Raw genomic sequence first — 27,364 nt, 5'->3', positions numbered from 1 at the left:
ATCTACTTCCTACTTCTCATCCAGCCTGGACTATGGTGGAACCCTCCCAACTGGTCTCCTTGCTTCCATTACTGCCCCCTGTGGACACATTCTTCTCATAAAAGCCAGAGAGTCCTTTAGTGACATAGATTAAATGGTCATGTATTGCTTTTGACTGACTTCCTGATCTCATAGAATCAATTCTTGCCGTATAAGGAGTACCACGGTATGCCTTCTCATTCTCTGAGGATGAAACCTTGTAATTCTTACTCTGGTGACCAGGACCTTCATAAGCTGGCCATCTACCTCTCATTTTGTGGCCATGTTACCTATCCCCACTTGCTTTGCGAGGCAGAAAAAAAAAATTGCTGAGTGTTCTAACTTGTTCCATTTTCTTCTTTGGCATTAGCTGAACTCTGTTGCACAGGCCCCCTGTAGTAAGGCAGGACCACCTACTTGAGTTCTAGCCAATGGACTATGAGTAGAAGTGATGTATGTCATCTGCAGACTTGACCCCCAAATGTCCCAAGAGCCTCTTCACTTTGCTCTTGGCTGCACACAGAGGGTCCTAGGGGATGACAGAGTGGCTGATTAGAAAGAGCTTGGATTTTGGATCACTAAGTAAGAACCAGACACCTGGTAAGAAGTAGAAATAAACATTTATTGTCTTAAATCACTGAGATTTGGGGTTATGTGCCCTAGCTGACAGCATTACCCACCTTGACTAATGGCCTATGCTCAATTTCTGGAATATGTCAAGATTGATCCTGCTTCTCCTATGAATGCTTTTCCCTGTTGGTCCTCACATGCTAGTCTCCATCTTAACCTCCAGGTCTTTACTTAAGTTATCATCCTGTCATGTAATGGAAATGTAATAGAACAGAATGGCTTCACATCTTGGTGAGTGTAAGGCCAAAAAGCACACCCAGGAGATAAGAGTGGAGAGAGAGTTATTACCTGCAATGGGTAAGGAGAGCACTGGGCTTTCTTCAGGGTTCACCCTGAGGAAAAGAAGCATGATATATATATATTTGTACCTGGAATTGAACCCAGGGAGCTCAATCACTAAGCCACATTATGCATGGGATTTTATTTGGAGAGATTATACATATTCATATAGGAATGCACATTAGGAGGTAGGAAGATTGCTGGGCATGCTCAGTTTAAGTTTAAGTTCAAGAAAGAAAGATGGTGGACACATTTCTGGGCATGTTTGTTTTGCGATCATAGAGCTTGTGTTCAAAAAGGAAAGATGGTGGACACAAACACTTCTGGGCATGCTCAGCTCCAAGGGATGGGCCAAGTTTACTCTAGGTAGGTTGCCTAAAAGAATGAGTCTAGTCAGAGTAGCTCTGTGATCTTGGCTGGTTCTCCATAAGTTTTTCCAGAGTCTTAGCTGAAACAAAAGGAAAGACAATTCTGAAAGTTCTTAAATTCAGGAATTTTCCCCTGAAGGTGCTTCCTTCAGTTAGTGGTGAACACAACTATTGGCCTATATTTATGTTCATGTTGAGATTCAAATGTGTTTTCCATTGTGTTTCCCCCTAGAATCTAAGCTCCCACAGGCATAAGTCAAGTCTTTCTAGTTCACCTTTCTGTATCCTTGGCCAAATGAAGTCTCTGACGAAAAGTAGTCATTCAACCACCATTAACTGATAGGTTCAATGAACGAATGAACCAATTATGTATGATTCAGTTTAATTCAATTCAGGTATTTACTGGGCATCAACTTTGCGGAGGGCACTTGCACACAACGAATGCATTTTTCCATTCAATTCTCATTATGACCCCAGCGAGGAAGGTATGATTATTATCCTCACTTTAAATACAAGAATCAAGAGGCACTGTCAGCAATCATAGCACAGAACCTTCCCATGTGGCATCCTCTGATGGCCATTGTTAGAGAAGTGCGCTTAGACAGACATGAGGGAGGGAGATGGGGAAGGAAATCCAGTGTTGCCTTGGGCCACACCCAATGGGCCAAGACTCTGCCCAGGAACTGTCTTCCTGCAGTCAGACAGCTCTCTGTCAATCTGGAAAAAATGGACAAGATCTATACTGGAAATTTTTCAAAACAGTGAAATTTGAGCAGGCACACGAAGCCATGTAACTGCCCCAAGCTGCAGGAACTGCCCCAACTATACAAGGAGGGAGGTTCCCAGAGCTGGAAACCCAGGTCATTTCCTCTCTTGGAGACAGTCCCCTTCATGTCAGGATGCACTTCCATTACACTAAATTAATCCTTTATACTTTTCTCTCTCTCTCTCTCTCTCTCTCTCTCTCTCTCTCTCTCTCTCTCTCTCTCTCTCTCTCTCTTTGGTACTGGGAATTGAACCCAGGGGGGCTCTATCACTAAGTTACATCCCCATGCCTTTTTTATTTTTATTATGAGACAGTATCTTGCTAAATTGTCCAGGCAGGCCTTAAACTTGCAATCTTCCTGTCTCAGGCCCTCGAGTTCCTATGATTATGGTTGAGTCCCACCGTGTCTGACCCCTTAAGCCTTTCAACTCTCTCTCTCAGGCAGAAAAGAACCAAGGAAACCTCCACCCAGTTAACACCATCATATTCCTGAAAGGTAGGTCTTATATCTCCATTTTTCTAAAGGAAAAACTTAGATTCCGACAAACCAAGTCCCTTTCCCAAGATCGCATAGCTAATGAGGTCATGGACCTGGGACTGGAAGAGAATACAGACCCAACTCTTTTATGGTGCTATTCTTCCTGCAGTCTGACAGCCTCATTAGAAATCCCCAAAGACTATCCTGACTGTGGGAGAATTGAAGGCATGGAATTTCTCCAGGGTCCTGTGAGCGTGGTTTGCAATGGAATTTTGTTTTAAATGCAGGACCCGTTCTCCTCCTCATGCCTGGGACTCACGGATGCCATTTTGCATCTTGGGCATGCAGCTCCGGTTTCATGTGTGAGCCTGGCTGGTCTGGCCACCATGGATAAGTTGGAGATGGGAGTGCCCAGGTTCATTTGGGGAGAGCAGCCGGAGATGTTGATAGGCAGAGATAATCTGTGATTAATTACGGCAGATGAAAAGTAGGAAGCAATGAGTCTTTTCTGAGGGTTGGGCAAAAGGAGGCGCCTCACTCTGCGAATGCATTTGGAGACGGCACAGTCCCTTCTGAAACCAGCAGTAAACTTTAATGGCTGCAAGTTCTGCGACTTGGCGGGCTTTGGATTGGATGGCACACACAACTCATGAATTCTCTGGGGTGGGAGCTTAATTAGGGTGCAATTTTTCAATTATGGAACATTGAGCAAGCTTCTCCCCAGCCCCCACCCCCCACCCCAAGCCATCCCTCAATGGATACACTCCATTTGTCTATTTTCCTTTATTTCTTAATCATTTGATGATATGACAGCAATTATTTGTCATTTGGAAGAGAAAATTGTCACGGAGCTATTGTTTCCCTCTCGAAACCCCAGCTCTTCGGTGGCAATGGTTGCGTTTGATAAATGTTTTGCATTCCTGCCGCCCCTCCCCCACCCCCACCCCGGGTTGGGGTGGCAACGGGGAAAACATTAGCCAGTGACGTGGGCCTGCTGATGGAAACGCCATTTGTGAAAAGGCACGGAAAGGAGCAGGCTCAAGTTGAAAAGAGCCACAGTCCAGAGCTCTGGGCCCACACACAGTCACCTAGGTTGGGGCTGTGGGACATTTGCTTTGAGAAATTTGGTCATTTCTCAGAGCTAATAAGCTCTGCTTCAGAATCAGGAATGCGAAACCGAAATGGAGCAAAAAGAAAAAAGGCAAAGAGAAAAAGAAGCACGCCACCAGGAAAGGGAAAACTTAAATGACTTTGTTTAAATGTCATGGTACTCTCAAAACCCTGTTCTCATATGTATGCGAGTTAATTAAATGGAAAAATGTCAAATTAGTTGCTTAAAATATTAATGGCAGGAATTATCCCAGATTCTAGAGCCGGCAGAGTAGAGGAAACTAACCTTTCAGGGCTTAACCCTTTTTTGGTCTTCCTCCTCTTGCAAAATTTGCATTTCTTTCATCCAGGAAAATCTCTATAGGTTTCAGGATGGGAGCTCTCTGGGTGCTTGCACACTGGGATGCTCTGGTGACAGAGGACTCACTGGTGACATTTTATTTCTACAACATCCACTTTGCCTAGGGGATTTGAGGTCCCTGGAAAGGCCTAATAATCATGCATAGGTCTGTTGTGGAATCCGGGTAATTTGCCATTTTTTTTCTTTTGGTTTTCAAAGGGGATTTTGGTTTGAAGAGCTCATGAAAATGCAAAATTGAAATGATGACACAAAAAGTGTGTCCAGGTCATCAAATGTTGATTCAGTATCATGGGATCCAAAAGCCTGAGCTACTTGAGTAAAATGATGAGAAAAATGGAGAGTCATACACTCAAGGGTATAGGGTCTGCTAGGGGCAGGCCCGGAGCTCCCATGGGTAGTATCATGTTAGCGTGTGGGGAAACCAATACCCCAAGAAAACGGGGAGCCTTCCCACAGCCACATAGCTTTCAGGTGGGGAATCAGGCTTGCTTATTTATGCAACACTGGTCCTGCCTGCCTGCCCCAGGGACCTGACTAGAGCGGGGAAGGACAGGGCAACTCAGTCCGGGGCGGTGTCTGCCACATGCTTAGCTCAAGGAAGGGGAGGGGAGGGGAGGGGATGCATGGTGGTGGGTTTCAGGGAGGCCCTACCTCCATCAGCCAAAGAGTGTTCCCTGTCCACCTGGGCAGCCAGCTGTGCATAAGACTTATCTTCTCCCCATTCAGGCAAAGGCAGGCAGGCAAGGAAGGCCTTTTATCAAGAAGTTGAGGCTGGTCCAGTGTGGAACAGAGATATCGCAGGTAAATCAATCATCAGCGCAACCCTGGCAGGGAGACCTTTTTCTGCTTGACAGGTTTGGCAAATGGGAGCGATTCTGGAGGAATGTGGGATCCTGCCATAGGCAATGGGGTATCTGTTTACTAATAATAACAGAACTAGACTAGGAATGCCAAATAACAGGTGTAGGGCCCGACTTCCAAAAGGATCATCCACAGGAGGAAGGGGGTATTCTGAGATGCTCTGTGAAACCAACAAAATCCAAAAACAAAACAAAACAAACCCCCAATAATTTAGTATTTTAATCCTTTTTCATGTTAGTGGGTAACTTGAAGCATGGTCCTTGAATATATCCATGTTTGAGTGCCTGAAACCTGTAACTGTGACTTTATATGGCTCTGCAGGTGTGACCGAATGAAGCATCATGAGATGGAGAGATTATCCTGGATCACTCGTGGGCCCACTTTGAAAGGAAGGCAGAAGGGCAAATCAAGGAGCAGGTGATGTATCAGAAGGACAGATTAGAGTGAGGAGTTTTGAAGATGGAGGAAAGGGCCATCAATCAAGGAGTACAGGGGGCCACTGAGAGCTCAGAAAGCAAGGCATCAGAAGGCCCCAGCCCTGCCAAAAGCTTAACTTGAGCCCAGGGGAGCTAATTTTTTGCCTCTGCCCTGAACTATAAGAAAACAAGTGGTGCTGTGTTAAGCCACTCAGTTTGTGATGGTTTGTTACAGCAGCCACAGGAAACTCATAATTCAGTCATTGATAAATAAAACTCTCCATGCTGTTTTCTCATTTCTGGCCCAGGAATCTGCTTCCAACTATGAGTTGGGTACAGTTTCCCCCTCCTATTGCATTCTAGGACAGCAACTGCTAGAGGTGTGCTCTGCTGAGGGAACTCCAGGAGACCCTTGCCGGGCCTGTGCCGGCCACCCCCCTCTGCCTACCTTCCATTTGCCAAGGGGAGTCCCAGGACAACCCAGCACCAACGGGAACTAGAAATAGACAAAGCGGCCTACCCCAGCGAGAGGCCCTGCCAGGTCACATCGCAAAGGACAGAGATATAGGCTTCTAACATGGGGGAAGGGCAGTAAAAAGTCAGTCAGGAACAATAACCAAACTGTCACACTTTTCTGGAGGATTCATAATGCACATGACACGCAGGGAGCTGTGAGAAGCCCTGCAGGGCCTCCACTTGCCCGTTTAACACAGTGTTCCCGAAGCTCCTGGGAGCCCAGGGTCCGACTCCATGGTGTGCCATGAACGTTTGGAGAACTGCAGCCTCAGAAGTTGGGGGAGGAGAGGGCGAGGGAACCAAGGGCCCTGAGGAGGGAGTCTGAGGAAGCAGACTGGGGCGGGGTCAGCAATGCCAGAGAGCAACTGCCGGTGTCCTTGTGGGTGGAGGGGACTCTTTCTCATGCGTTTGGCACTCTTTCCTCCGTGGCAAAGAACTCAAAACGAATTGTGCTGTGCCGTCTGGAAGAGCAGACACGGCCCTGCTGGGGTCCAGGCTTCACTGGTCCCAGGGTCTCTTCAGAGCCCCTCAGTCACAGAAGGGCTCCTGTGCCCCATCAGAAAGAAGAAGTGGGTGCAGCTGGGCACGGGGCCATCCCAGAGGCCAGGGAGGCTGAGGAAGGAGGATCACAAGTTCAGAGCCAGCCTCAGCAATTTAGTGAGATCCTGTCTCTCAATAAAATATAAAAAAGGGCTGGGGATGTGGCTCCGTGGTCAAATGCCCCCTGGGTTCAATTCCTGGTACACCCACCTCCCCCCAAAAGAAGTGGGTGCAGCAGGTCTCCCACTGAAGTCTGAGCCTCTCAAACGCACTTACAGAATTTCTCCTGGGATGGAGAGGTGAGTGTGCCCCCGTTTTCCCAAGAACCTGGGGACCCTCCAGGGAATAGGAGGCAAGTTCCCCGGGATGGGTGCTGGTCAGAGCCTCTCTCGGACAGGTGGCATCTCACGGGCTGCAGGAGACACCCGGGAGCCATGAGGTGAAGCCTTTGACACATGCAGGGTCCTCCGCTGGTCTGTGAAACAAGATGTCCCTGCTTCCCGCCTCCCATGCAAAGAGCTGCCACTGTGTGGGGAGGGCTGGCCACTCTGGGGAAGGGTGACTTATTGGACGCCCATAATTAGCCTATTTCCATGTAACACATTTTAACCGAGGCCATTACAGGCTAATAAAAGGAAACAATAGTGCCATAAATCCCACAATCAATAGAGGGAAAGCAGCGGGACCCAGAGGGCTTCAGCAATGACATGTCCCTTGAAATTGAAAGATAAGGGGAAAGCGGATTGGCCAGCTCACTCCCTCACTCATTCAGCAGATCTTTGGAGGCACAGACCAGGTTCCAGGCTGTCCTCCAAACTCCTAGGAGAGAGATCAAAGCTCAGGATAGCGAAGGAGAAAGACACCAGGACAGAAAAGGCACCCTGCGGTGTGACGGACATGATGGATAACAGCTAAGGAAGCCCAGGCTTCTAAGAGGCACAATGTTCAAAGGGGGTTTGAAGGATCAATAGGAGTTTTCTGGGTAGAGGAGAGAGCTGGGGAGGCTGTTGCTAAGAGAAGAAAGGGCACATGGAACGCTCAGAGACAGGAATGAGCCTGGTGAGTCTGGGAACAAGCTGCGTACAGACACGTGTGGCTGCAGGGGCAGGGTGGGGAGGCGCCCTCTTTGCCAGCTGGAATTTGGATTCTTTTAAAGGCCAGAGAGACTGGTGGGAAGGCAGTTCCTAGAGGAGGTGCTGTCTCAGAGGAGACTGGGGACGAGGAAGCCCCTCGTCTCAGGCACTCGTCTTGGGCCTCCCCATTGATAATGACCAGAAACCTCACAAGTCCACATGTTGCACCAAGAGAATGAGATTCTTAGCCTTGTGGTCACCGTGGGCCACGCTTCATCTCTCTGAATCCCAATGGCTTTATAGGAAGAAGTCTCCTCAATAACTCCTCCATCCAAACATCTAACCAGTCTCCAAGGCCCACTGATTTCACATACCTAATGTGTTTCCTTCCTTTTAGTAGAGGCCACCAGCCTATCTCACCTTGAAACTGTCCCTTGCTTCTCATGGCTTCTGTCAGGGGTCCATAGAGAGCCACTAGCAGATATTTAGATTTCTGGGGCACACACATCTTTTGCATATTCTTCTTTGGTGGAAACAACCCAATTGTCCATCAGCTGGTAAATGGATAAACAAACTGTGGTATGTCCATTCAATAGAATATTACTTAAGTCATGAAAATCAGTGAGGTCCTAAAAAACATGGTACAACATAAAAGGACCTTGAAAACAAGCAAAGAAGTCAGACACAAGTGGCCAATTATTAACAATTTCATTTATATGAAATGTTCAGAATAAACATATCCATAGTAGTTGCTGAGGGCTGGGGAGGGGATGACAACATAGGTGGGTGATGGCTACAGGGTATAGGGCCTCTTTTTGAAGGAATGAGGATGTTCTAAAATTGACCCATGGTGGTGATTGCACAACCCCCTGAGTACTATAAAAGCCGTTGAACCGTATACTTTTCAATGGCTGAGTTATGTGTGAATTGTATCTCAATAAAGCTGTAGTTGTTTTTAAAAAGATAAAAATTATTTCTAACTCACAGGTGGTATGAAAGCCATCATGGGCTGGATTTGATCCCTGGGGCTATGGTTTGGTGATCTGGAGTCTACACTGCTGCCAAAATGAACTGTCTAAACGCAAATCCGCTCTTGCCACTCCCCTGCCAGGAAGCCTTTGGTGGCTCCTCATTATGCCCAGGATAAAATATGAACCACTTGGCTGTCTTTCAGGGTCTTCCTCTGTGTCCCCAGATGGTCTTTCTGGGTTCATGTTCTCCGTACCTCTCTGCACCATCACACAGGCAAACGATCCTATATTTGGTTCCCTTTGACTTCGTTTCTGCTGTACTCTCTACCCTCCGTGTTTTGGAAAGGTCTTGATCCTGTCTCAGACTCTTCCTCTTTTTCCCTTCCTCTGGGGACTCTTCCCCAGTCCCCCTGGAAGAATGAATCGATTCTGTGGTGCTTCTTGCTGTCTTGTCTTATCTGTTTGTTTATCTATACATCCCCATGAGACAGGGGGCTCCTGAGCAGCCAAGAAGCAGAGACTGTGCCTTTTCTTCTTGGTGCAATAGTACTTGGTGCCAATGCCTGGCATGAAGTTTGCCTCCAGGAACTGAATTCTGAAGTGTCGACGCCCAAGGAGAAGCAGACCAGCTAAGCCATATCAGAGAAACTCAGCAACACCCCATGCCCAACAGTCTCTGAGAGCATCTCCAGTGTTCCAAGCCCCTTGCTTTCTATGATAAAACCCAGGTCCAGAGAGGGTAACTTACTTGCTTGGTGTCACTCAGCTATTAGGGACCAGGCCTATCTGGAGTCTGAGGCTCCACCCCCAATCTGGGGGCTCTTGTTGCTCATCTCCATGTCTTTCTGCACCCCCAACAGCAACACTGGGAGATCTGACCATTTGCCTCAGCCGGGTTTTACAGCCATGTCCCTGGCCTAGCTAAGCCGAACATCCCAAGGGGCAGCAGCACGCTGTCCTCATCCCTTCTTCTCCGGCCACTCTTGAGCTCCTGAAAAGGGGACAGCCACCTCAGGAGTGACCCAAGGAGAGGCCAGAACTTCTGGGCGTCACTGGCTTCAGGAATGGAGCATGGCCCAGCTGGACCCCACTGGAGCAGGAGGCTGCACTGGGATTCTGGCCTGGATCCCAGGGCTGGAGTGACCGCCTCAGTACCTGTTCCACGTGTGCTTTTCCTATGCCTGAGGACACCCCAGGCTGACTGGGGTCTGTGTGTGTGTGTGTGTGTGTGTGTGTGTGTGTGTGTGTGTGTGTGTGTGTAAATAGAGAGAGGTATTCCTGAGCCAGTTGCAAGATCAAGATCTTTAGAAGTTCTGCTGAATAATTCAAGAAGACCTGGGCTTTCACTCAGGCTCATTTCTTCCATGTAAGTGCACATGCGGTCGGTTTTCATCTTTGCTGCCTGCAGCTGAGTCCCTACTATGTACTGGACACTTGATCCCTTAACTGCAACTCTTTGCAGTCGCTGGTGGAACAGTCCTTATTTTAAGATGAGGAAGCCTTGCTGAAACTCACCACGTGCCTAAGGCCCTCCGGCAGCTGTGGTGGAGCCTCAACCAGACTCAGGAGTTTACAAAAGTCTAGCCTTTTTTCCGGCCCCACTGACCTTGTGCCCTCCTGTCCTCGGGGTCGGAGGACTCCTTTGGACCAGGCACCAGGTTATGGCAATGACTCACCTGCAGTCTTCCCTTCTTAGTGCTCCGTCCGTGTCTATGCAGTGCTTTCTGCCCACCAGCCTCGCAGACAGCTTTTCTAAAATGGAACAAACTCCAAGCTACTTTCCAGGTCCAGTCATCTTTTCTTTTTTCTTTTAGGTACCAGGGATTGAGCCCAGGGGTGCTTTACCACTGAGCCACATCCCCAGTACTTTTAAAAATTTTATTTAGAGACTGGGTCTCACTGAGTTGCTTAGGGCCTCACTAAGTTGCTGAGGCTGGCTTTGAACTCACGATCCCCCTGCCTCAGTCTCTCAAGCCCCTGGGATTACAGGCGTGCACCACCTCATGTTTTCTCTTGATTCTCTGACTTCTGAAGCTTAGAGATTGTTCCAATGTCCGTCGTTTAGCAGAGGGAGAAATCAAGATCCTGGGAGGTCAAGCAGCAAATCCAAACTTGCACTGAGATTAGAGTCATATCGAAGGCTGGAAATGGCAGCCTTTGCTGTGGGGTGTGGCTGCAGTTTGAGGGGCCATTTGCCTTTTCCTGTGTGTCTGCAAGTGGAAGAGTGAGAACAGTAGCTCTCCATGAAACAGGCAGGCTGATGCCAGCTCCTGGGAGGAGGCACATCCTTATGCTCGGTGCTTTCAGAATTGTGGAAGATTTCCTGGAGTGGTAGTGAGCTCCCCGTGGCAGGAGAAAGACCAGCAGAGGCTGCAGAAGCCCCCAAGGGCTGCAGAGCATGGATCTGATTGAAGGGGATCAATGGCACTGGTGCCAACCCAAAGAGCCATGACCTCAGGGGCTAAGGCTCCTGCTTCCCATCTTGGAGAATGGGGGAGCAGGGAGGCAGAGAGTGACTTTCAATGAGGGAAAAATCCTTCTGCTCAAAGAGGTCTCATTATTGGCCATCAACCATGGTTTCTGTGAAATGCAGGTCTAGGCCTCTTCCCTCTCCCCCAGGACCCCCAGGAGGAGTCGAACTAGATGAAAGGCCTCTGCACTTAGAGGTTGTTATGGAACCTTACTGGGGAACTGAGTCTAGGAAATGGGTGGGGATTGTCCCAGACGCTCAGCTGGAAGTGATGGTGCAGATAAAAGTGCAGGAAATGGCCACTGGCTCAATTCTGGGCAGCAGCCCGGACATCTCCACAGACCAAGGGCTACAGACTTCAGGAACCGGCATCCCTGAACCTTGGAGTGGGGTCCAGCCGGTCTCTTCCAGTAGAGATCTGCCTTCATGGTTGCCTCCTCCTAGCTGCATTCAGGGACACTTGGCTTACTATCTCTGAGTGGGTTTCTGCATCTGTGCAATGGAGACAGTGAGTCCTCCCTCAAGAGGTTATCAGTACTTGCTGAGAGTAAGGAATATGATGTTCCTAAATAAAGCTGGGGAAGGAAGTGGTTTGAGCCCCACATCTTGATTTACTGAGTGGGGTAGTCACCCTTCACAGTTTCTTCCTCAGCCTGGGGCCAGCCCAGACTGGATGTGGTTTCCTGTGTGTGTGTGTGTGTGTGTGTGTGTGTGTGTGTGTGTGTGTGCGTGCGCACAAGCGCGCGTGCGCGAGCTCATGTGCATGTGTTACCTGCCTTTCACTGGCCCTGAGGTTCATGTCCACTCTGATGAGCTCAGAACTCTCTCTCAGACCTGCTCAACGTGCCTCAAAGAGATGCCAGGACACTTGGGCGGAAAACAGTGGGTGCAAAGGGCACACTGCTCTCCCAGGGTGGGAGTGGGAAGAGGGTATTGCTCCTGGAACACCAGATAATGATGCAAGCACAGATAATAAAACAACAGCACATAATTAGGATTCTCTTCATTTAAAGTTTATCTCCCACCGATTTTCTGAAATCTTTGAAGTCTGATGCTACCTCTATTTTGGAATCTGTGATAGGTCCATATCTGATTGAGCAGCCCGTCAACTAGTTATTTTCTTTGAGTATCTCTAGGTCTTCTCAAAGACAACCTTCCCGCCAGCCTGTCTGCCCCAGGAAGTTTTGTGAATCACTGAACCCCTGCTTCCAAGTCAGGCTATTCTTCAGGAGGTGGGAACCCGGGGGTCAAGCTGTGGCCCTCCCCCATCCAGGGGAGCAATCCTTCCTCACAGAGTTGGTTCAAGGCATAAGAGGACACCGGGCAGTGGAAGAGCTCTGTGAAAGCTGGCCCAGTCTCTTCTGGTTGGTGTTTGCATGAGTGAACTCCACAGTGGCAGTGGACAGCCTCTGTACCAATGTTGTGCTGGGCTTGGTGACTCAGAGATAAACAGTACCTAACTCTGCCCCCAGGAGCCCACAGCCTGTTCTTGTTTCTGGAAGCAGACTTGGATTCTGTGGGCCTTCTCTGCCCACTTGGTTTTCTGGGCACAGTCTGCTCCCCTGTGACTTTGAGTAAGGAGTTCTTCCCAGGCTTCCCTCCCCCGGCCTCCCAGAGCCCCACCCCCACATGCTCAGTCTGTGGGAGTGAGAATGGGAGAGGCCTCCATTCACTCGTCCAGGAGGCAACTGAGTCCAGAGAGGCTCAGAGGGTGGTCTGAATTGTCCCCAAGATCAATAGCAAGGTGGCACCATGCAAGCCCAGGACTCCTGCCTATATATATATTTTAAAGTCTTTCCAAGAGTTTATGTACATTTATTCTTAATTGGAACATAGAGTATAATGATTTCATAACAAATAAATGACTCAGCCATAAAAGGAAAAAAAGGAGGAATGGGTATCATTTTGGCTACATTATTTGATCTACAAACATGCAGGTTTTATTATTGGAGAGAAAATCTCTGTGGTGTTTCTGCAAATGCACCGAGGACTGCTGCACACCTCTATTGGAAAGGAAACAGCAAAACAAGACCCAGAGAATAGTTAATGAAGTTATATGATGGATGATACAAGGACCGCTCAGTGCCATGCCAAGGTGGGTGGACAGTGGCTGGAGAAGGGGCTGTTGGTTCTCATTGTTCAGGTCACCAATTTGCTGACTTATGAAAGGGTGCACACTGCCAGGACCTGGAGGGCACATCACAGGTTGTGCGTCAGGTGCCCACATGACAACACGTATGCACACGTCTCACAGGTACGCATGCACGTAGCGTGTGTGCCCAGCCCTGGTGTCGCCTGTACCTAGAGAAGCACAGCACTGCTAAGTTCCCAGCCCTGAAGACTAAGCTAGAGGAGCCAGAGCCTGGCACACTGCTCCTTGTCACCTGGCACCCACGCAGGCCGAGGCAGGACCGACTTACTGTCTGGACTGGGCCTTCCCACCCTTCATCAAAGGAAGACGTGTGGTCCTGGCCCTTGGATTTCTCCTAAAGACTGTCTCACTGAGTTCTTCCATGGAGGACACTAACTGGAGACCCAGGGGTCTTCTGTGGCCTGCACACAGGTTTTATTTGACCAAAATATCTTTCAATAATTTCAGTAGCTGCCCGTTCAATTCCTCATTGAAACATGAGGAATTTTTACATGTTAAAAAAAAAAAAAAAGCAACCCACAAACCTGGCCTTTCTTGAAAACTTGGGAAATCTGACCACGGACCACAGTGGGCTGGGTGCCTGTACAGCCACTGTCCCCAGAGCCAGCAGAGTGCTCACTGCTCTTTAGCGAAGGGTGTGTTGGCCAGGGTCCACCGCCCAGCCAGCCTCACTCATCAGCACGGCTCGCCTGGCCCTGTGGCTTTTGTATTTTGTGACACATGCCCAAGTCTGTCTCTATATCACAGAGAAGGAAGTTGAAGACCAGCTTAAAAGTTATGAAAAACAAAGCTCCGAGAGCCCTCTTTTTCCTTTTCAACAAGCTCTGGGCCCCCAAACAGCTGGGCCCACGGGAGAGGCTGAGCTGTTGGACGTCACCCCACCCCCACCAGGGAATGCGCCCCCCCCCCCCACTCCCCACAAGCAAGGCATTTTCCCAGATTAAAGATTCCAGGCAGGCTGGGGCTTATTTTCCACCCAGTGTCTGGGTCATATTTTCTCCTTCAAGTCATTACAAGCTCCCCTACTCTGCAGCCCTGGGTTCTGAAGGCAGGGCCCGCCTCCCCTGACAGCGCCAGCCCACTGGTGCAGAGCTCGGGCGGGCGGCTTTTCTCTGTTCCCTTTCCATGTGCCCCCGCCCGCCTTTGCGCTCACTGGGTGCAGCTTGTCAACATTAAATAGCCACCTCTTGTGGTTTCCTCATAACAATTCCTTAGCTCTTGGAAGCTGGGCTGTGGAGCTTGCATATGTAGAGACCCAATTTTCGCACGACAGGCTGCTTGGCAGATGGGGACCCAGACCAGCCTCCAACATTTAGCTGAGTGTTAAGACGTGGGAAACTAGGTGGCTGTGCACCAGCCCTGACTGCTGCCAGCGCTCAACCTTAGAGAATTTTCATAGAGGAAAACAACAACAACAACAAGAAACCCAGCAACAACAGTGACACACACACACACACACACACACACACACACACACAAACCCAACAAAACCACAGTTTTCCTTGCTCCCCCAAACCAGATGGCAGATGGTATGGAACCAATAAAACACAGATTCAAACGTTTGTTTATTTAACATTGAGTGTAATATGGCTTTGTGGTCCCTTGCAAGGAAACACCAACCTTCCAACCAAAGAAAAGATGAACGTGAGTCAAACCTCAGGGCAGTGTGCGGACGAGATACTCCTGGGAGGCCCAGGAACGCTGGGGCCAAGGGGAGCTCAGTGCCAGGCGAAGCCTGTTTACCTCTCTGCCTGAAGAGCTAGGAGGTCTTCATTGGGAGCCCGGACTAAAGCTCCGTTTCTGATGTCTGTCTGCCTTTTGTTGATGTCCCGTCCAAAAGGCAGCCAGCCACATGAAGAATGTTTCTGCGTCATTTCTGAAACAGCTGCGGAAGACATTGCCCTGGGCTGCCAATGCAAAAGATCATGAGAAAAATGGCCCAAGCCCTTGAGAAAAAGCTCTCTCTGTTTTGGCCCTTCGGCTTTGGGATGTTGGAGAATGAGAGCAGGATGAGGCAATGCAGCTTTCCCTCTTTGCTTTGACTTCTAGGAGACTCGATCCTAAATTCTATGCTGAGATGAAATAATTATCTGTATTAGTTAAGGTTTTTTTGAGTTACAAATGACAGAAACTATTTTAAATAAAAAAGATAATCTCTTAGGTCAAGGAAGTGCAGATGGCTTCAGAGATGGCTTATTATTAAGAGGCTTCCCTTTCTAGAGGTCAGACATACTTTCCCTACAAGCCAGTCACTCTTTCCCCAGACTGCCCCAAACTCACATCCTCCCAGTTCAGCAATGCAACAGGAAGATCTCTTACATCAGCTCTGTCAGTAAAGTCCTCCTGGGGGGACCTGAGGGCTCTTGTAGAGATCTACGCTCATCTTCAAACCAGAGACTGGGGTGCTCTGATTGGCCGATCCTGGGCCACATGACCCAGGTGGGAAGAGGGCAAGGTTAGCTGTGCCCTAAGTACATGGAATATATATATATATATAAAATGGGAGGGAGAAGGGGAGCTGATCACCCTCCTGAGCCTGAAATTCTGGTATGTCTGTCTATCCTCCTCCCCCATACCATAAATTTTTTTTGAAAAAAATTTATGGTATTATTAAATATACATGTCTTTCATAGGAAGCAAACCTGAAAGTTATTAAATCCAGGAGTAGCCTATTCTGAATTAATGAATAAAGAAGGAAAAGTGTGAGTCAACTCTAGGATCTGCTGTTCAGAGAGGTTCCTCAAACAATCACTGATGCAGAATGTGAGAGCCAGAAGGAAGGTTGGAGACCAGCCTGCCCCCAGTGCTTGGGTGGAAGATGCAGCTCTGAGCTGCTGCCTTGCCCAAGCTGGACAGCAAACCCCCTGCAGGGTCTGGAACCTGGAGCTCTGACATGGAGCTGTTCCTGTCCCAAGGCTTTCTGTTGCCTCTCTTCTTCCGGAGGCTCTCCCCAGGCTGACCTCCACCTTCACTTCCCCGACCTCCCTTGTGGACTCTAGCTGTGAGGTGCCCTGCAAAAATTTTTTTGCCAGTGGATCAATTAATAAGAGTAAAACTGAATTTCCCAGGACTCTTTGGGCCTTTTGATCCAGATCAAGACTGCATCTTTAACGACGATCTACTTATCAGTTTGTTAGTTGTAACCAATCACCACCACAAAGGTAGCGACTTTGAGTTACACAGGTGTTTGAAGTGTCTGGGTGCCCCGGTGGGAAGGCCAGGCTAGGCTCAGCCCTCACTAGGGCACAATTAGGCTCGTGTTCTCCCCTGCAGGCTTTGCTGGAGGAAGATCCATGTGGCTGTTGACTGAGGGCCCTAGGTTTTTGTTGGCTGGGTGCTGGAGGTCACCCTCAGATCCTAGAAGCCTCCTACCCCTGGCTCCTCACTTCATGGGTCTCCTCAACATGACTGCCTACTTCCTCCAGTGAGCAAGGAAGTGCCTCATTCCAGACACAACATGGAGTTTTACATAAAGTCCCAGAATCATGAGATTGATGTCCTACCACCCCTGTCATATCTGATCACAAGAGCAGCATCCCTTCAATTTTTTCTCTTTTATAGGTTAGAAGCAAGTTGTCGGTGGTTCCAGGGTGAGAATGGTTAGGATGATAATAATTATGAAATATTATTAGTATTCTTCTTTCTGCACCATCCCTCACACTGTGGAGACTCACCCACCGCACAGCCACGCCACGTAGCGGAAGGCCCTACAGCACGCCGGGGGGCCTGGGGCTGTGCACGCAGAGCCCCGTGGGGCTGAGGAACCCGTGGACAGAGAGTGGGCTGCAGGAAGGTGGGTGCAGAAGGCTGCGTGTCTGAAGGGGCTGGGGTCAGACGGCATGTGTGACTCTTCCTTGGCCTGGAAGAACAAGAAGAGGAGGTGGTCAGAGTGGGTTTCCCCTGGGAGGTGACATGGGCACAGGCTTGATGGTAGAACCGAAAGTGGACAGGCAGACAAAAAGGTGGCAGAGAAGGCCATGACGGGGAGACAGAAAAGCCAGGTGCCTCTGGGGAGCCACAGTGATCCTGTGTGACTGACGGAGAGCCCTGGGTGACGGGGCAAGGCCAGCTCATCCAGGGATGCGGAAACCAGCGTTAGAGGCGTCCTCCTTCTGGGGTCCGTGCGAGGCCACCATGAGTCCTGGCAGGGCCACTGGGTCAGTGGCTATGGGCTGGGTAGGCCTGGCTTGTGTGTGTGGAGGAGGAGTCCTGGCTCTGCCCCCTAAAATCCCCGGGGAAGGCAGACCTTCTTAGGGTGGTTTCGGGCAGCCAGGCTGTCAGAGTGATGAGTTCTGCAGCCAGCAGCTGAGGGAAGAAGAAAAAAGGCCCAACAAGCCCTGCCTCGCTGCCCTTGACCTAGCGGCACAGCGCTAAGTGCAAAATCTGTCATCTATTAATCTGTTACAACTTGACAAAAGGGACTTTGATCAGGGGTTGTTTTCCCCGCTTCTTAAGTTTCCCGATGACACATAATAGCCCACTTCAGCCGTAGGCCCGGAAGCACGGCCATCATTCTTTGCTCATTTCAACCCCGTGGCCTCCTCCCCCTGTGGCTTCTCCCCGCCCCGATATTAATTGGCCTGTAAGTGGTTACATGTGTTCCTTTTTATGTGTCAGTTGGGGTCTGTTATTTGAACTTCACAGCTATTTGGGAACAGAGCAGTGATGCTCTGGGCCCAAGCTGGGAAAGGGACCATCTAGAACATGTCACATGTCCTCCTGCCTCCTTGAGGCCGGGGCACTACCCACCCTCACCCCGACTTCCACCCCACCTTGCTCCTCAGGCCTCAGTCCTCCCTAACTTGGCAGCTCTGCTCTTAGAACTATGGAAGTTCATGGCCAGAAGACACCTGAGGGAGCTTCAAACTTTGTCTTCTTACTTTAAAGTTAAAGAAATTGAAGGCCAAAGAGGGAATTTTTTTTTCCCCCAGTAAAAAATAACATTTGCTGAGGGTCTACTCTGTGCAGATTTCTTACATATGTTCTCTTATTTCACTCTCAAAATAGCTCTCTGAGTTAGGGATCACATTACTGTTACCCAGGTAGGGAAACTGAGACTCTTAGAGACCAAGCAGAGAAATCCTTGAGACTAAATTGCCTAGGATTATACCCTGGCTCGAACACTTACCGGTTCTCTGATCTTGGGCAAGTTATTTAGCTTCTCTCTGCTTCAGATTGTGGGTCAATAATGGGGCCAGTGTGAATACCTCCTTCAAAGGGTTATTATGAAGATTAAACTAATGTTAGAGTTTTTGATGCTTAGAACAGTGTCTGGTACGCAGAAAGCACTTACTATATGTCAGCTGCAGCTCCTCTGAGAGGCAGTACCGCTCAATGGTTTCAAACTGTGCTTCTGGGGTGAGATGTTCTTGGCCTGAATCTCAGCGACATCCATTACCAGCTGTGGGAACGTGAGTGAGCAAGTCAATTGTTTTCTCAGTGACTGAGAAGTGGAGATGTTGATGATGGCTGTGGGTCCCTCAGTAAAACAGTTTTCTATGTCACTACTTTGCGGTGAATTCCACCCATTGACAATCCCTCCAGCCTCGTGGAGATCTTCAAGGTTCTCATCAGAACTTTACTGACCTATGAATCAGTGAAATTATAAAAAAGAAAATTATAAGTAAAATTTTATAAAATTATAAAAACAAAAAAACTATAAGTAAACATCATCAGAAAGATGAGAAGGTAGTGCATCCCAAAACAAAAAACAGAATATAAAAAGAAAGGGAGAGATCAACATGAGAATACAACAAAAGATTTGAAAATGAAAATAAATAGATTAAAAAAAAACTATTAAAAAATCTTTTAAAAAATAAAACAATGTTTGGAACATGAGGAGAATTGTCAGAAAATAAAAATATAGACATACTGAAATAAGAGAGAAAGTTAAGAAACTAGGAAGGCCCACCTAGGATAGCTTGCATTCAAATGGCAAGAGTTTGGAAAAGAGAAAAATAGAGAAAACACAGGGAGGGCAACCTTCACGGAAATAATACAACAATAAAATTCCCAGAACTGAAATCACGAGTTTACTTCTCTGAATCCAACACATGCTCAGCACAGTAAATGACAAAAAGACCCACATCAAGGCAAACTATTATGAAACTTCAGAACACCACGGGTACAGAGAAGATATTGAAAGCTTTCAGAAAGGAAAAATGGAAAAGTAAACAAAAACAAAACCATGTACAAATGATCAGGATATAGGCCGGCACTGAATTTCTCAACAGCAGTTTGGCAAGCTGACTTAGACGGTAGAATTCTATACCCAGCCAAACTATTAATCAACTGTGGGCTTCCTGGGAGGGACATTGAGAACTAGAATGGCAAAGAAGCAACATCTTCACACTTCTAAAGGAGAAAAAAAAAAAAAGTTTGTGATGCAGAATTTACAACCAAACAATAATCCTGTAGGAAAGACATTTTAAAAAGGCAAATCCTCCCACATTTGCCTGCCATTCTCCTATTCTCAGGATTCTTCAGGAAAACCTGCTCCACTAGAATGAGGGAGTCAACCAAGAACGGGGAAGACAGCACATCCACAAGGCAGATGGTCCCATGGAGGAGAAACTGATCCCATGAGCATGTGTCCATCTGGCGAGTTGCCAGATTTCCAGCCAGGCCCGGCACAGAGCATTGCCTCTTCTTGCAGACATGGCCCATCTTGTGATGGCTGGTGCCCTAGACTCCCTGACAGTGACTGACTCTGGTTCTAGTCCCATCTGTCCGCTCAGCTATCTTACCCCACTACAGCTTCCACACCAGCCTCTTCTTCTTCCCTCCAAAGGCACACAGGGACTTCTGAAGTGCCCAGAAGTGGAGTGCCCCCAAAGGAATTGAAGAATCGATCACTGTCTTTGGTTGTCTCTACTTGAGTGGATCACCCTAGTTGCTTCATCTTTTAAATGGGATAACAATACCACCAACATCATGGGGCCAGAGGGAGGATTAAAGGAGTTAATGTTTGCAAAGCACTTAGCATTCGGCACATCTGATGCAATATTGGTGTTTGCTAAATAAAACACTTTCCGGAGTGATGCGAAGGTGAACTTATAGTAGGTTGGAAATACATCACTTTACCTTGCAGCCACAGCTGAGGCAAATCCATCAACTCCTGATGGTCACGTTTAGCTAGACACTCACAGACATGCTTTCCAGAGGCACTTCAACTTGTGATGCTAATACAGGTCTCACCACGCCGAGTGCTGCAGTAAACACTCTAGCAACCCCTCATTGCTCTGAGGAAGAAGCCAGGGTTCTCTTCTCAGTGCACTAGGATGCACTTTGGCATCCTCTCCAGACTCACCTCAAACCAACCCTCCCCAGCTCGGAAGACCCTCTTCAACCAGCCTCCTACCCCTGCACCTTCATCCCTGCTGATCCTTCTGCTGGGTTCCTCTGATTGCCACTGTCTCCTGCCTCCTTAACTATTTCCTGCTTACCCCTAGGATCTTAGCTACACAGAAGACTTTTCTGGACCTGGAAGAAATTAGAACTCTTGTGATCTGTTCTCATAGCTACATATATTCTAATATAGTTAAGTATTTCATTCAGCAAGACATCTGCAATTTTTGTATTATTTATTTATTTATTTAGTACTGGGGATTGAACCCAGGAGTGCTGCACCACTGAGCCACATCCTTAGCCCTTTTTGTATTTTATTTAGAAACAGGGTCTTGCTGAGTTGCTGAGGCTGGCTTTGAACTCTTGATCCTCCTACCTCAGCCTCCCAAACTTCTGGGATTATAGGTGTGCACCACGGTGCCTGGTTAATTATTTATTATTCATTCAGCATACACTTAGAAGGCACTTTGGCATACAACCAAATTGAAGTCCCTGCTCTTGGCAAGTGTACATGCTAGCAGTTATCTGATGTCTTTTCTTGCTAATCAACCACACAAGGACAGGAATCCTGTGTGATTCTTTGTTCGTAACTATTTCCCCTGGGCCTAATGCATACCTGGTGGAAAGTGAACTTTAATATCTGTTTGTTGTGAAATAAACCATAAGAATTGCTGCCTTCCCTGAGAGAGCAGATGGGATGGGGGACACTGCCATTAAATACATAAAGATCTCCTCAAAGTGCTGGCAGGAAACGAGGTGCTGATGAGCAGTTTTGCAAGAGGTTAAAAGAAGAAAAGAGGGGCCCCACCCCAGCGGAAGCTTGCTGTGGTTTCTTTGGTGAGTGATCTTCCCTCCTCCCTCCCTCTGTGCCCCCTGTTAATCTGGCCATGTAACCAGACTAGTCTTCCAGATTAACAGGGGCTGAAGCGGGGTGGGGAGGAGCGGTCCTGAGCTGGCAACCCTGTGACTAATCTGGAGAAACAGTTCCGGGCCTGGTGGTTCACCCCAGGCTTGTTTGTGTCTCGTTTCCCCAGGGGCAAATCAGCCCCTTGATTTCACTCTGAGGTTCAGGGTTTTCCCTTGTGCTCTCAGTGAGCCTCAGCCAGAATGTTTTGCATAAGTGTGGGAAGTCTTGGAGTTGGAAGGGAGGCGGGGTAGGGAGTAAAGAGGAGGCAGGTGGGGGCACTCAGCAAGTCCTCTCTGGAGAGCTTTGGCCTCATCCTCACGCACTCAATCACTTCTTCCTAGGTCCCTTTGCGGAACAATTTAACAGAAAGTCAAAGCAGACAGAATAAATGCTCAGCTTCCCCGACCCCCAGGGGAAAGGTGGGGAAAGGAATAAAAATTAGAAGCATGTGGTCCTGAGCAGGTGAGGAGTGCTGGGTTCATCTTTTGTAAGCTGAGCCAGCCATAGGGCCTGACCTGTAGCGTGCATTTCACAGATGCTCTGCAAATGAGTTAAAAGATCACAGGATCTCAAAACGAACCCCCCAAGTTTTGTTTCATAAATAGCGAAACTTTTTCTTTGTTCATATGTCCCCTTAGTGCTGGGCTCCTGTAGTACAGACACAAAGGAGGCAATTACTGTGCATTTGTCCTGGAGAAAACCTCCACTCAATGCCTGATCCCCATTTTTCCTGTATGAAAATCTGCTCTGCCTGCCTCAGAGGGTCACAGGGATTGCACAGGACTGTTCTCTGTTACATGACAGAGGGCTGTGGCTATGCAATTCCATAGGAGAAGTCCTTCTAGGAGGTCTTCCATCAATCAACTTGCTAGATAAGTGGAAACCCTCCGTGGTCATCAGCGAGCCCTGTGCCCATTCCACATAGGCTGAGCTCCTGAAGCTTGTAGCTCCAATCAGAGCTACTTTGTAATTTTCCCAGGCGTGTCTGTTACCATCAGTTGCCAACCAAATGTTAATTGTGTTTTTTCCACCTGTACCTATTAATCTGATTAAGTAGAGCAATAAATCATTCCCTAACGCAATGAAATATGAGTGCGGAAACAGAGAAGTCTCTTTACAAGCTGAGTGCTTTCAAGACAAAACATATATATGATAACTAAAGGACTTTCTGATGAATGAAGAGTGAGACAAGTATAAAGGTTCGAAGACCAGGTATGGTGTCTTGTATCCCAGCAGCTTGGGAAGCTGGGGCAGGAAGATTTTTGCAAGTTCGAGGCCAGCCTTAGCAACTTATGAGACCCTGTCTCAAAAGAAAACATTAAAAGGGCTGAGGATGTAGCTCACTTTGTAAAGCACCCCTGGGTTCCATCCCCAGTACCCCAGTACTCTGCTGGGTGGGGCAGAGTTTGGTTTTATAGGTAGAGGTAGCCTGAAGAAAGCAAAACCAACAAAAATAGAATCGATGATTTCAAAGTTACTTACTTAGTAAGGCAGGGACCAGGAGGGAGGAAAGTAGGTGGTTAACATCAGGTCATTTCAGGGCACTTTCTGCTGTAAGGAGTAAGGCAGAGGGATGGTCACCGTCAACCCAATGGAAACCAGCCTGCTTAGGAAATTTGGCTGGTATCTCTCCTCGTTTCTCAGAAGGTCAGATAACAACTTAGTTTAGATTTGGCGATGGGGAACTCTAGTATAGCGTTTTGAAGACTCTGGTCTGCTGAGGCCCACTGCAGGAGTTTAGCTGAAACAATGTCCTCCTATAATTTTTGTTTAAAATCAAGAGTTCCAAACAACCACCCGGACAAGGCTGGATCCCATCAGATTCCAGAGGGCTTGTCCGGGACCTCTAATGCTTCTCAGGAACCCCCTCCTCTCTTAGAGAGCTCACAATCTCAAGGCCAGGAAGGCTTGGTGGCCGCTGGGCCCAGGCTCCGGGGTGGGTGCCTCCCCATAGTCCCATCCCTAGCAGTGGCCCGGCTGTCTCTGGGTGCCCCCGCTGTCTCTGGGTGCCCCCAGTGACTCAACACCCCTGAGGACAGACCCTGGCTCGTTTTGAGTTGTAAAGTGTTTGACTCACTCTCTCCTCTCCTTTCCTCACTCTTCACCCTTGGAAGTGTCTCCCTTCGCCTTCAGGTGAACAGCTCCAGTATTCTCCATTAGTGCAGACCCGGGTGCAGAGAGAAGTCAGCCCTGTGCTGTGAAGGAGCTTACTGGAGTCTCACGACAGGATCCGCTTATCCTTTCAGGCAATTCTTCCTTCGTCCCCAGGGCCTTCCTACCTACCCTAACTCTGTGGTTCAGCCCCTTCCCAAAGACCTACACCAGCCCCATTTCTGCAGATCCCCGGCAAGATTCTACATGATCCTTGCTTCGGATTTATGGGAGAAAATACCATACCTTGGATCAGACAAATTCTATTTCTAGCATTTTTAACCTCAGACCTTGGACGACGTAATTAGCTTTTCTAAAAGCGGCATTTTTCTCATTTGTATAATGGGAGTTAAAATAGATCACTGTGATGTTACCTCCATTCAACAACCTTTTTTAAAAAAAAAAAATTTATGATATCTACAATGTGTCCAAGCACTACGCTGCTATGGTACTATGGGTACATGCCTAGGAAAACCAGGGACCTTCTGGTAGAGCCACAGGGATGAAGCTTTGCTGGTTGACTGATGCATTAAAGCAGAGGTTGACAGATTTTTTTTTTCCTGTAAAGGGTCAGAGAGTGAATATTTTCCAGCTTTGTTCTGCCATTGTCATGCAAAAACAGCCACAGGCAATACACAGACAAATGCGCATGGCAGTATTTGAACAAAACTTCATCCAAACGGGTAGCAGTCTGGGTTTGGTCTGAAAGCAGTCATTTGCCTACTTCTGTGCTAAAGGCCAATACTTTTGGACTGAGGGCCAGTTTTGGATCACTGCAAGGAGGCCACTTTCAAATTCTCCCCCTGTGAACTCAGCCTTATATGCTTCCTCAGGGTTCTTCCCGGTGCCCTTCTCACCCTCCTCTTGCTCAAGTGAAGCTGGATGTGTTAGCCTCCAGCGGGCTTGACCGGCCTTCCCAGCCTTCTTCCCCAATGGCAGAGCGTGAGCTCCGCAGCCCTCGGTGGCCCCTGTAAGTGCAACAGGCTTGCCAAAGACCAACCGTCTACACACTGAAGGGCAAAGTTGCTTTTCCTGTCTGGGCTTCAGTTTGTCTCTATTAAAACAGGAGGGTTGGGCTAGTGGTTTCCCAAAGGCGAACTCTCATTGAATCATTCAGGGAGCTTGTTTAGAATACAGCTTCCTGGGCCCCTTCATTATCTTAAACTCTAGAGACAACCTGGGGCTCTGAACTATTAAGGAACAACCCAGATGGTTCTGAAGGAGGAAGCTCAGAATCAGGCTCTTCTATCCCTGATATGCAGTGGTTGTCAGAAGAATCAAGGAAGCTCCTTTGCCTCCCCTGGGCTGGCTGGGCTGTGGTGGGACAGAGAATGGTGGTGGTGGGGATGTGATCTCGTCTGCAAGGACGTGGCAGGATGTGGTTGACCTGAACTTCCTGTGAATGGGGGAACCAGAGAACTGGGGGAGGGACTCATGACCCAGGAGCAGGCTCAGCCTGCATGCCTAGAGTGTGCTCAGTGGGTATTGGGAAGTGAGAACCTGCCCTAACTCCTCTCTGTGACCTCAGCCTGGGTCCTTCATCTCTCAGAGCCTCAGTTTCTTCATGGATAAGTTGTAATGATGATGGGCCATTTGCCAGGACCCCATGAGGAATAAATGATGTGACATTTATATAATTAAGGTTAGGAAGTTTTCTTTCAGTGGAATGAGTGTCCCCCTCAGAACCTCTGAGGGCCAAGAGCCAGGAGTCCTGCTCCATGAGCCGGGTTTTTATCGGTGACTCAGTGTCCCTTCTTGGCCTGATTGAGACTTTGGCCTCACCTTGTTAACTGTGGAAGGGGATGAAAATGTGTGGGGGGTTCCCTGCCCCCTTTCTCAAGATTCTCTGGAAGGCTGAAAGAGTCTACAGAATGAGAAGGGCCCTGGTGCTGTTTAGGGACGTGGCAAAAAAACGTCCTTGACCACCCTTGTCAGGTGGGGGCTGCTGACTTTTATAATGTCCCTGTTCTTCGTGTCTTCTTTTAGGACAGAGGAAGAAAGAAAACAATCTCTGGAAGGCATTCTTGGCAAATGATTTTGATTTCTTTTCTTCTGTGTTTATCCATCACTTAAGAAACAATCATTAGATACCAGCTGTGTACCCAGCCATTTGCTATGTGAAGGAGGAGGGGTTCAAAATAAGTCAATGGTGCCTGAGAAGCTCTGTTAGGTCCAGTCTGGAAGACGACACGCATATGCACAGGAAGTGAAGTAGCCATGTGCTGCTGGTGAGGATGGTGATGGTGGCAGTCACCAGAGATGGTGCTGCTTGTTCTTCACACGTGCATGCCATTGTGTGGCTTACAAAGCCTGCTGGGGCAGTTATTTTACTTGATGTTTAAACCATTTTTTAAAAAAGAAAGGTTTGATCTTGCTGAAGACTATATTGAAGGCAATAACTTCTCTAAAATGAGATAAGAAAAATGTAGCTAAGTTGGACCCTAGCTATTGTCCCCAAGTCACCACAACTTTCTTTGCAATCAACATTAACACACACACACACATGATCATCAGAGAGTGAGGAGAGGCTGCCACTGAGGGAGCTTGGTGCTTTCGGACCTCAGAGGGCAGGCAGGTCAAGGACTGCTGAACACAGCTCAGCAGGGGCTTGGTGGAGAGGAGTGAGTCGAGTCTGGAAGGTGTTTAGATATGTGAGGGGTAGATGTCGTTGGGAGAAAGGCGGCATTCCCGGCAAGAGGAAATGCGTAGGTAAGAAAGGAAGTAGGAAAGTTCAAGGAGTTTTAAGAAATAGCCCAGCCCCAGTCTGTGGGGCTTGGGGTACCTACAGAGGATCTGCTGCAGAAAAGGAAGAGTTGGGGTGGTCTCTGCCAAAGGGCTGGACGGTTTCTCTCCACTTTCCAGTGGGTGAGAGTCTTACCATTTTCTCTTTGACATCCTTGTCCCCTTCAACCACAAGTCCATTCATGACTGAATCAAGGAGTCATTGAATCAAAGAGTTGTCTGCAGTCTTAGCCCAAAGACAGAGTCTGCCACTTCCGACTTTTTTTCTTTTAAAAATGTCAGAATGCTGCTGAAACAGGAACAGCATTGAGGCGGCAGCAGCTCTGACTCACAAAGAGCACATCAAAGAAATAGCAATGATAAGAGCCTGGCAGTAACCATGCATGTGACTAGAGTTTTCCTGACACCCTCTGAGGCGTGGGGGCCCATCTGGGTAGCCTGGTTGTGGAAAGAAGCATGTGGTTTTTAGAGATTCAGTGACTCGCCCCACAGGCAGGGTTTGGGAACAGAAATAATAGTCCCGGTCTGCTGCTTCTTTCAGCCTAGAGTCCAGACCTGAGCCTCAGGGTCACTGTGGTTCTCATGTCATTGACGAGCCAAGATTCAATAGTCTGTCTCCTTGAGCCTCCTGGTGTCACCCACACCTTCGTCTATCACCCACCCACTGGTCCAACCATTCACCTACCTCTTCAACACATCCTAGAAGCTCATACTTTGGCAGACCCCATGCTAGGTGAGAGAGAGAGAGAGAGACAGAGATAGATATGACAGGACAGACCCAGTCCCTACCCTCTTGGGGCTTGAGAGAAGGTAAGGAGAGAAGTATGAAACCAATAATCACACAAGCAACAGGTAACTGAATTTCTACTGTGACAAATGCTGTGAAGGAAAATGCAGAGCACTCTGAGGGAGTGCATTAGGAGAACCCAGCCTGCTCTGGGAAGTGGTCAATGAAAGCAAAGAGTCATGCTAAAAGATGGTACAGCTGGCAACTGCACAGTCAGCCTTGAGCACCATCGCCAGCCCCACCTGGACTGGGGATGAGAAAAGATAGAGTTCCCCCCTTTTTTTCCCTTGCAGTCTCTCTTTCTCTCTTTCTTTTCCCACTCTTCTCTCCCCATACACACCACGATGAGGTAATGAAATAATCATGGTTTTATTGTATCTCAGAGACCTGTATTCAAATCCTTCATTCTTGGAAATTATGT

The 27,364-nt window shown here is 48.2% G+C and overlaps 1 long non-coding RNA gene across 1 annotated transcript; it reads right to left on the bottom strand.

Moving 5' to 3' along the window:
• Window positions 1-14,557: 14,557 nt before the first annotated feature.
• On the bottom strand, window positions 14,558-26,429 carry LOC144377515 (uncharacterized). The gene is made up of 3 exons (XR_013438519.1): window positions 26,293-26,429; window positions 18,303-18,595; window positions 14,558-16,868 (listed from the first exon to the last, which is right to left on the bottom strand). It is a non-coding gene; the product is annotated as an uncharacterized LOC144377515 (long non-coding RNA).
• Window positions 26,430-27,364: the final 935 nt, after the last annotated feature.

The sequence above is a fragment of the Ictidomys tridecemlineatus genome, chromosome 5 (genome assembly GCF_052094955.1).
Source record: "Ictidomys tridecemlineatus isolate mIctTri1 chromosome 5, mIctTri1.hap1, whole genome shotgun sequence".
NCBI classification, from domain to species: domain Eukaryota; kingdom Metazoa; phylum Chordata; class Mammalia; order Rodentia; family Sciuridae; genus Ictidomys; species Ictidomys tridecemlineatus.
This window is presented reverse-complemented; position numbering and strand designations above follow the sequence as displayed.